Raw genomic sequence first — 11,230 nt, forward strand, 5'->3', positions numbered from 1 at the left:
CGTCTCCTGAGCTGAGGTTAATTATAATAAAAAAAAATAGAGAGAGAAGAAGAATAAGTAGAAGAAGCAGGAGTAACGACAGTAATGAACCTGAAAAAAAAATGATATTCTATTAATATGAAGATTGAGATGTAGATGAGATGGAAAATATAATGATGAAGAAGAAGAAGAAGAAGAAGGAAAAGAAGTCAACTTAGAAACGATCGTTTCCAATTCCCGAGAACTTCCTTTCGATTGAAATTACTTCCTCTTATTACTATAAACTGATAGAATAATATCGGAAAAGATAATTAAAAAAAAAAAAAAAAGGAAAATATAAGAACGATCTAAATGATATCGGTGATTGAATTGGTAAGGAATAATGAAAAGAGAAAAAAATAAAAATAACAATTATAAAAATAGAACAAAGTGGGAGGGAGGGTGGTACGAAACGAAAGTTTATTACTGATAACGTTGATATCAGTTAGAAAAGGTTGTTACTGTCGTAAGAAAAAGAAGAAATAATAGTAACGTGGTTAGTTTGTAAAGAGTGGTGGTACATTTTATAGAAATGAAGTATAAGAAGAAAATAACGTAATAGTAGTAGTAGTAGTAGTAGAGTAAAAAAGGAAAGATAAAGAAATTGAAATAGAAAAGAAGAGACATAAGGGAGGAGGTTTGGAAGGGACGGTTTGAAAACCCGAGACGAAGTGCAGTGACGTGTCAGAAGTCGTAGGCGAGATTGATGAGGGTTTCCCTCCTCCCTTCCTCCCACAGCATAGCTACTGAAAGTCACGAGGTTAGTATAAGCCCAGGTTAGCTAACGAACAAACTAAGGTATATATATACGCAGTTCACGTATCCAAGAGAAGAGCGTTATTACCAACACTTATCCATAAATATTCAATAGACGTAAATAAGTAGGAGAGAAAGAGAGAAAGCGTTTCATTCACGACACCTGGCCGTGTTCAAATACCGTTACTCTTATACTCGTCCGTATAGGCTGAGAAGTTGGATATTAATTGGACTTCCACCCCTTCCTTAACCCTCTCCCCATTTTCATCATATTCATTTTCTTTCTAGGCCTATTTCTAAACCTTGTGAAGTGGTAGGAGTAAGAGTTTCGATTACGTTAATTAGAAATACGTGCAAGACCATTCATAGATTACTTTAGATTTTCTCGTGAGACTTCTTATTGGTCATAACATATGTGTTTTTCTATGTTATATACTTATATATACGTGTATATATGTGCTTGTTCGTATATCTGTAGATAGACTAGTTTTATTATTGGCTTCTAGGAGACAGTACTTTCGAGGTTTCACCAATACGGGATCGATTCTAACGGAAAAACGATATCCAGGGACTTTCGAATAGAATCCTCATAGTAGCTTTTCTTTCTTTTTCTTTCTCTGTCTGTCTGTCTATTCGTCTATCTTTTTTGTTTTTTGTCTTTATCCAATAGCGTGTTCGTAACTTGGTAATTTCGTTTTAAACTGAATCGTCGACGTGTCGCCTATTTTCTAGGTTTTTTTTTTTCTTTTTTTTTTCGAGGATTACAGCGTGTGGAGAATTGGTTGTAGTTCGTAGGTTACATCACGTGTATGAGAACGATCGGATTTCCAAACGAAACAAGGAAGTCTCTTTTCCTAGATCCAGAGACTACTAAACGCACATACTCGAGAGTTTGTTGTAGGTCTAACAGATAAATACCAATTACTACTAAACTACTAGTATTTTAACGTTATGAGAGAAAGAGATGAAAGGAGGTTTCAAGGGAGAAAGGGAGAGATTGATAGTAGACCTTTTGATCTAGCCATTTCACCGATCGGCTTCAAGGACTGGATAGAAATTCAATCTCTTGACGTTGGTCATCTCATTCTCTTCCTTTATGTTACTACCTTTATGCTATGTTAATATAGGTATACGTATAACGAGTTAGAAGCTTAAATTCAACTATTAATAAATATATTTGTTATATAGACGATAAATCTATGATTTTTTATATAACGTAACAGTAAGTTTTAATAGATTTAAATTAAATCATTGAATCTATAATAATTTCTATTCAAGTTAACTTATAATCTTAACATATAATAAAGGTTTTTTAAATTATTTAATTTAGATTTTTGTCTGTGTATTTTAAACTCAAAACGTGTACATATAAGAAACGTCAACGAGTTATCCAAAAGCAATAAATCGAGTGGTTACTACGACAAACGAATGGTCTTCGTAGTCGTCGTTGTTATCCGTGCAATTTTCTGAACGTGTTCCTGTCGCTTTTATTCCTCCTTTCTTCCTTCCACCCCTTCACTCTTTCTCTCTCTCTCTCTTTCGATTTGGAGTCCGTCCGGGTTCTGGGATTAGATTCGGAAGTGGTTGGCAACTGGTTTGAATATTGGATAGGAACGACGAAGACGACTTAGCAGCAGTGAGCTAGTATTCGCTCGCGTGAACATGCCTTTTCCAAAGGATTTTTCTTATTTTTATTCTTATTTTTCTTCGTCATCTTTCTTCCCTTCTTCTTCTTTTTCTTCTAACTTTTCATTTTCGTTTTCGTTATCGTTTGAGATCTAACGTTTGTATTCGGGAATATGTTGGTAGCCATCAGGAGGAGGAGGAGGATGAAAACTTGGAATAAATTATGTCACACTTTTATAATGCAATAGTTAATGAATTAAAATAATAATCATTTTGAAATGTTAAATGCGTTAGATACATGATATAAGATAATAACATTTACTCGTACGAGTACTCTTTTAATTTTTTCTTAAAGATAAAATAGAAAAATAACATATTTTCGTTTGAAACAAACTTACACGTTTTATACATTACAAAAGAAAACGACTATAGTTTGGTTTAGCAAAAGTAGTTTTGCGAATAATTTTTTCCTTTTTTTTTTTTTTTTTTAAATTTACCTATGCACATAAATTACACGAAGAGAGAGAGAGAGAGAGAGAGAGAGAGAGAGAGAGAGAAAATTGCAAAGAGGAAAAAGCTAGCTTGGCATTGGGTTTTCGCACGAGAATAGAAGTAAATCTTGCGCGTGGTGTGGTACCCCCGGAGGAAACATAACGGTAAAGAGTAGTGGAAGAGAAGAAGGGGTTGGGTTAGGTGGGTGGTTTAGAGAAGAAGGAAAATAGATGGGGATGATAGGAAGGAGAGGGAAAAACATTTGAGCAAGAGTAAAAGGAAAACGCGTGAGAGTTTCGAGCCGGATATCTCTCTCTCTCTCCTACTACTATTCGTTGCAACTGACTTATTCAATTTGTATTCCATAATACTCGTATTAGGAAGAGTTAAGGGGTGAGGGGGTGTATAAGGGGAAAGAAGAAACGGCCTTCGAGAGATATCTAGAGCCTCTCTCTCTCTCTCTCTCTCTCCCTCGTTGAAACTCTTGGAAAGTGAATATACACATATACATTTACTCTTGCACCCTTTTCGTACGACGATGCATTCAAAACCGTGTGAAGTTCAGATTAGACTTTCCTTTTATATATATAAAAGAGTACATATACAGTAAATGTGTATATATATATTATATATTATTATACATTTGGGTGGATTGATATGTAGCATTTTTATATACATATGCATATACATATATATTTGAAGTTTCGACCGAGAATATGTATAACATTTATATTTCGCGATAAAAGCATAGAATATTTTATGTTACCTTTTCAGCGTCCAACATTAACGCACTTAACATTTCACATTTCTCTCTTTATCTTTCTCTTCACGTTGGATTACGTATTATATCTCTCGCTGTAGTCTTTTATTTTTTTTTTTTTTTTAGAATTCTTTATAAACGACAATAAAATCACTTTCTCTCTCTCTCAACAAATTTCGTTTCTTTCTTTAGAAATATTTTTGACGAATAAAATATATTAAATCATCTAAGATATATAAATGAAATATTTCAAGTTAATCATTGAGTAAAATTAAAACGTATGTAAATATATATATATACACATAACATTGAACCTTTTTGATGGCACATAAAAAATAAAACTCGAATACGATTTTATATATTCCATTTATTTGATTTACGTTCGTGGATTTGAATGTATAGAACGTTTTATTTTCTCACTATATCGTTTACATTTTTACATTGGAAAAACGTAACTTTAGAAAAATCGTTGAACGACGAAGTTGACCTGCTAGGATGGAGGAGGGAAAAGAGGGTGTAGTACAGATTGACCGAAACATTCCAATGCTACCGGCTAGTTTCATTCAAATGTTGTCAAGTAGTTGGGTGGAGAAAAAGGAGAGAGAGGAGGTGTGTGAGAGTAGAGGGATTTGAAGAAGATTAAGTGATTCATCGTGAATGAACGAACGATGACTGAAAATACGAATGGAAGTAAGAATCGTACGGTTTGAACGACTCCCACTCGATTAATTATCCTTTAGAAGACCGACAAAGTGTTTCTGGACATCGTCAAAAGACTCGTCTAGTTTTTTTTTTCTACTTTTCTTTGCTCTCCCTCTCTCTCTCTCACTCTCTTGCCCTTTTTTCCCCCTCTGATTTTAGTTTTTTATTTTTCTTCCCTTTCTTTCTTCGTTCGTTCATTCGTGTTCGTTCTTTTTTCTTATTTTTTCTTTTCTTTTCTTTTCGACTACTAAAAGCCCTGTGAGCCCTGTGTGAAAGGTAGAAAAGAAGTTTCTTTGTTTCAAGGCGTGTTCCCTTAATACGAGCCACTAACGAGACCCTTTTACTTTTGCGAATGGTGGATTCAAAGCTTACGAAATTTTTGTGTGTTTTTTTTTTCTTTTTTTTCATTTATATATATCCTAGATATTTATGTATGTATGTAATTATTTATTTACCATTTTCTTTCTCTCTCTCTCTCTCTCTCTCTGGACTCACTTTGACAATAAGGAAACTACTTAAATTGCATTGAATTAAAATAAATGAACGTAGAATGCACTAATCATCGTTAAAAGCGTCAACCTTAACACTATTAACTGGAGAACGAAAGAGAGAGAGAGAGGTGAAAGAGGGAGAGAGTAGTAATTTGTATCGATAGTCAAATTTGTACGAATCGATATTTTCCAATGGTAACGCGGTTTATTTATTATCGATTATTTCATTTAACGATATAACTTGATAATATCTAATTATGTAGATAATTCTTTAATTATACACGTGTTATACTGTAGATATCCAAAATCTATTTATACATGAATATAATTTCAATTTTAAATTGATTTATTAAATCCTTTTAGATAACAAAATAAAAATTTATATTTTTATGATAAATTCCATAAATTCTTTTTCTTTTTTTGTCTCGTAGAATAATTTTCATTTACAAATTTTAATTAATTAATCGAATTTATAATATTATTATATTTCAATGTAAAGCCTTTTAATATCGTCAATTTAATTAATAATAATATTTATTGACACTATTGGATTTTGTATTAATCGATTCATTATAAAATGGATTTATTTCGGTATTTACAGATAACATGTATGCTAACCGATCGACATACCCATTTTTTATTTATCTGTGTGTGTATTTTTTTTTTCTTTTTCCTCGAATAGGGTGAGTAACATACACGTTGAGTATATCGATCATCGTTATAGTTACCAACCGATGAATATCGCATTTTCATCGAGTCTAGACTCGATGATACGCGTTCCAAATCGAAAAGCTGATTCTCGCGAGGATTCGTTTCACGTGTACCACACGAATGCGGTTTAATCTCGGTAACCAACAACTGCCGTGGAAGATTATTGAAGACTATCTGCTGCTGTCTACGTTACTATGATATTCTCTTTCTATCTGATTTTTTTTTTTTTGCTCCTTTTATTTTCCTCCGTTTTACTTCATATCTATCTATCTATCTATCTTTCTCTTTGATTAGAAAAACGGTTTCTACCTTCTCTATTAATATTTACTTATCGAACGAATTTCAGAAAATTATTCAAACATTGCAGTATTAATTCGAATAAAATTTCACAAAATTATTATCTCGATGATTTCAACATTAACGAGATTAAATATATCGAAAGATAGATATAATAAACATTAGTAAAATTGAGATAATGAAAATGAAAATAAATAATAACAGAAATGTCGAATAAAAATAATAACTTTTTACATTCGAAGGATTATATATATATATATATATATAGAATACATTTTATATTCGTGTAATTTAAATTTATAAAACAATAAAATAAAACAAAATTAAATGAATAGAAATGTTTGCATGTACGACAAATATGAAAGGAAAATATCAATTCGTGTATCTTTTTTTTTTATATGAATATGTCCGAATCTATCTCATATATTAAAAAATTAGGTGAGCGAGATAGATTTATTCAGCATTTCAGTCGAATGGTAGGTGGGGAAGGAGGGTAGAATATTTTATATTCCAGAACGATAAATAATGTTGAAACGTCGAAGAGTCACAATATATTTGAATCGAATGCATAGATCTTGCCGAGAGAGAGAGAGAGAGAGAGAGAGAGGGTCCCTCTGTTCCGTAAATACGGATTACCTTTCCCATAGGGACATACGTTTTCCCTAGCTCTAGTTCTTCCATTATTTTTCTTGACTCCCTTACGATAGCTTTTTCGCACTCTCAGACAGACAGACAGACTCGACGAAATCTGATAAACAAATATATTTCAAGGGACGGACGAGGAACGGCTTTGAGATTCTTATGGGGGTCTTTTCGACTTTAAGAAAGAGGATAGAAATATTTCCTTTTTTTTGGGACGAACGTAAAATCGAAAGAATCTTGGTGGTGGTGGTGAATTCCAAAAGAAAGAAAATCAAATCAATTTTGAATAAAACGAAATAATTTCTTATGTTAGTTCCAGTTGTATTTTTTTGTTTTCAAAAATGAAGTCACGTTTATATATACACGACTGTAAATATTTGTAAAACGAAATGTTGGTCATTAGTAATGTTAACTAACTGAAGAGAGTAATCGTTGAGTTAGCTAGTTACCAGTAGTACGTGTTTACGAGTTTAGGTAATTTTACGATCCGAAATTCGAAAGGGGAAAATGTTTCGCGTGAGAAGACCAAGAATGAAACACCATAAGAAAGATAAAGAGAGGGAGAGTGTGAGGACACATTTAACACTTCGTTAAATGCAACATACACAGGAAAGAATAGATTATACGAAATTGTAGCATCTTGTAGAGTATCGTTTCAACGAATAAGTAAATACATGTGCAACTATGTATACACATATGTTATCGTGAAATACGGAAATTTTGGAAAATGTCTAAATTCGCATGATAACTTGATATATTTTCTAAATATTAAATGTGTATAATAAGAAAACTCAAATAATTCGTTAATGTGAATTAACTTAATTATACTATAACTAATAATTCAAATTGCAATATATGTGAGAAAATTTATAGAATAATTTACTTAAGTAGAATTAGGTGATTAATAAAATAAAAAACAATATTTTTCTTGAAAATTATTATCTAAATTATATTTTGAATGCTTTAAAAAGAATTGAAATAATGTTCCGTAACTTTTCATACCTTTTCTATTCTCTTTCGTTAATCTCTCTCTCTCTTTCTCTCTCTTAGTCTCTCTTCTATTTTCTCACAAAGAGGAGAACGAAGAAATTTATCAATCATTTGGAGTCTTCATTGTTCCGTTAAAACATGAAAGCATCGTTCGTGAATTCGTTATTACGGGGGAAATTGGAGCGCGAAGTAAAGCCGTAAGCGATATTAACGAGTCCTCCTCTTCGTTTGCTCGTTACCTCTTTACCTCAAAACCCTCCCCTTCTCGTACAATTCCCTGCAACCCTCCCACAAACCCCTATAACTCCCCACAAACCCCATCTCTCTCTCTCTCTACCAAGCAAGCCCTTTTTCTTTTTCCAAATTACGCTCGAATGAATCCTAAACAGCTTGCATGAAACCTTTGCAGCAACTCGTTTATTAACGAGACCCATCTTCCTTCCCTTCCCTTCCCTTCCCTTTCGCCCTTCCTTCCTTACTTCCTTTCTTCGAACTTTCTTATCAAGTTTATCTTTCATCATCGATTTATTCATAACTTCTTAGGAATATTTCGTTTCATATTTGATTAAAGTGAATTTAGAAGTTGTGGTATATAATAAATAAATGAAAGACGTAAAAAAATGGGAATTTATATGAATAATGTATTTGTTTATTAATTATATTCAATGATATATTATCAATTATTATAATGTTTTATTAAATGAATACAATCCATCGTTATTAGTAAATTTTCGATTAAATTGATTAACACCATTGGGAGAAATATAATAATTAATTCGAATTAAACGGTACGTTTTAATAGTCATCATCGATGGGAAGATGGGTAAGAAAAGAACAAAAATTTATTATATTTTCTACGAATAAATTGAAATTAAATATCTATCGATAATAAAATTATTGGAAAAAAATATAAGAGAGAATAATTATTTTATCGATCGACGATAAATGAAATTGAATGAAACAAAAGACTAAAAAAAAAAAAGAAAAAGAAGAAAGAGAAGAATAAAAAATTGGATAAATGGAAAAAATATTTATTTAAAGATTAATTAAAATTTTTTTTATGTTTTTTTACAATATAATAATAATAATCATCATCTAGGAAATTTTGCGAAAAGTCACGGTAGAGATTTAAGGTTCGGTCAAAGGACTTTCTTGTGGTGGTCAAATAATTCATAATAAAAGGGACTAGCGAACAGGTAATGGTGGTGTTGGTGATCGTGATGTTAATGGTGGTGGTGAAATATAACGGGTGTTCAGGCGCAAACTTACGCGCCTTTGTTACGAACGACCGTGGGTGGGTTCATTTATACGCCACGAAGCTTTCCACATGAAATTATTTATTATATGAGAAGAGGGAGAAGAAATTAGAGAGAGAGAGAGAGAGAGAGAGGGAAGAGAAACACGGTGACCAAGGGCTGAAGGAAAGGGAGAGAGACCAAGAGAATAGCAGTGGTTAACGAGAACCCTTCCCCCTTATACGCAAAAAGCAAAATTTTCATTATACTATAAGAAGGGGGAGAGGAAGGGGGGACACGTTTTGCAATTAACGTTTTGCGAATTGAATTAAAAAACTTGACGTTCGTTCGTTCGTTCGACTCGCGTTTTATCTACGCGATTTATTTTAATTAATTTTCTCGCAAATAATATATTATTTTATATGCTGATATATATGTAATTTTTTTTAAATTTTATTTTTTGTTTTTCTTTAATTTTTTAAAGAATTTTCTTTTTCCTTTTTTTAATTAGAGACATTCTTTGTAAACATTTTTCAGTTTTTTAAACGTACATTTTTCTATGATCGGTTTATATTTACGATAATTATTATAAATGATATAAATTAATTTAGAATAACAATCGTATAAAGAGTTTTGTGTTAATACAGGTAACACAGGTATGGTTTAAGCCTTTGTTAATGATAGAATCAATCGTGTTAAATCACAATAGCCGGGACGAATCGTATTTCTCGATTGATTTCCGAATCTACTTTCATTCAAAAGGCGAGTATCAAATGACTATGTTCGTCGACGTGCAAGAATCCTATTTCTAGATGCTACTACATGAGAGAATTTGATAGAAGTACCTGCTACCACTAGTACATACATACATACATATGTTTGCATATGTGTTTATCTGCGCATGCGTAGATAGGTTCATTTCAAAGATACTTGCAACGTTTCTCATCGCGATTTTCATTAAGTACAAAATAATTAGAACAAATAATAATATAAAATCATTATTCATTTTTACTATTTTCAATTTATTCAATCAGTTCGGATTTTTGTTATTAAACCATTTTTCTCTCTCTCTCTCTCTCTCTCTCTCTCTATTTTTTTTCTATCGTTTAGTCAACTCGTATCGAATAAACACGAACGCATTCGTTTTATTCCTATTTTTTGTTGTTGTTGTTTGCTTTAAAGCTACCTACGTTTCGATATCTTTCCACCTGATCGAGTGCGAAATTCAGCGAACTAAGTAAGAAACTTTACTCGTATAGAACTCGAAAAGAAGAAGGAAAGGGACAGGTATGTGTCCCTACGTGTGTGGGTGGTCTGGGTGTATATATTCATTGCTTGCTAGTGTGTGGAGCAATGGTTAGGGGAAGAAGTGTTTTAGGAAACGGGATAGAGACGATAAAGATGAAAAATGCATGGAAGTAGCTGACGAGCTAGCATCGTCGAGCCCAAATCCAATATCTGTCTGTGATGTGATGTGTCGGCTTGCTTTTCTTGAAGAAAAGCCAGGTAGTCAGATAGTCAGGTAGTCAGTCAGGCATTTCTCGTTTATCTTTACCGACTATATAACATTATACTAGGGGATTTATTTTTTCTAATTCGTTCATATTTCATTTAAGCATAAAATATTATTTTCTTTTCTTTTAAACATATTTTATTTGTACTATTTTTATATTTATTTTATTAATTATCATTTAATAAGATAAAAGAAAATATTTATCGTGTTTTTTTTTTGTTGTTGTTGTAATATTATCTTTAATATTTTTTTATTTTTTATATAAACTATCCATTAATAATCTCATGTAAATTAGATAGAGAGATAGATAAGTATTTTATTCATACTATTTATTTTTTTGTTTTTCTATATTATGAGTTAGACGAAGAAGAGAACTTAAGAAGAGAGAAAGCATAATCGTGAGTAACTTTATCAAAGGAGTAAACATTGCTAGTTCTCTATTAGATGCATCTACAAAATGAAGCTGTCGCCTTCGCGACGTATGGAAGATAAATGACTATACATATTTGCTTATACGTTTTCAGGTCGTATATATATTCTGTTTGATGGTGTTACATTTTAAAAAAAAGAAAAGAAAAGAAAAGAAATGTACAATTTGATATATTTGTCAAAGAAAATTGCAACAAACTTAGAAGATTTGTTACAAATTTTTTAACCATAAGTGATAGATATTTCGATGAATCCTAAAATTACCCCTTCGTGCAATTTCTTTTTTATTTTTCTTATCAACAAAAAAAAGAAAAAAATCCACATTGTGCAATTTTCAATAAAAACACATGCGAACCTTTAGTTTACCCTAATAAAATAAAAGAAAGATAAGAATTTATTGAGGATTCCCATATGGGGTTGGTTTGGTTATTATTGGTCGAGGTCATCCATCCATCCTATCCCTTCAGGAAGGAAGGAAGGAAGGAAGAACAATATATCTCAATCAAGGAGAAAGTTCATTAGCCGATTTGGTTCGATAAATCTATCCTTGGGTATAATGTCCACGTTA

The sequence above is a fragment of the Polistes dominula genome, unplaced genomic scaffold, assembly GCF_049000335.1.
Source record: "Polistes dominula isolate Pdom_NZ unplaced genomic scaffold, Pdom_raw_medaka contig_26, whole genome shotgun sequence".
In the NCBI taxonomy this organism is placed as follows: Eukaryota; Metazoa; Arthropoda; class Insecta; order Hymenoptera; family Vespidae; genus Polistes; species Polistes dominula.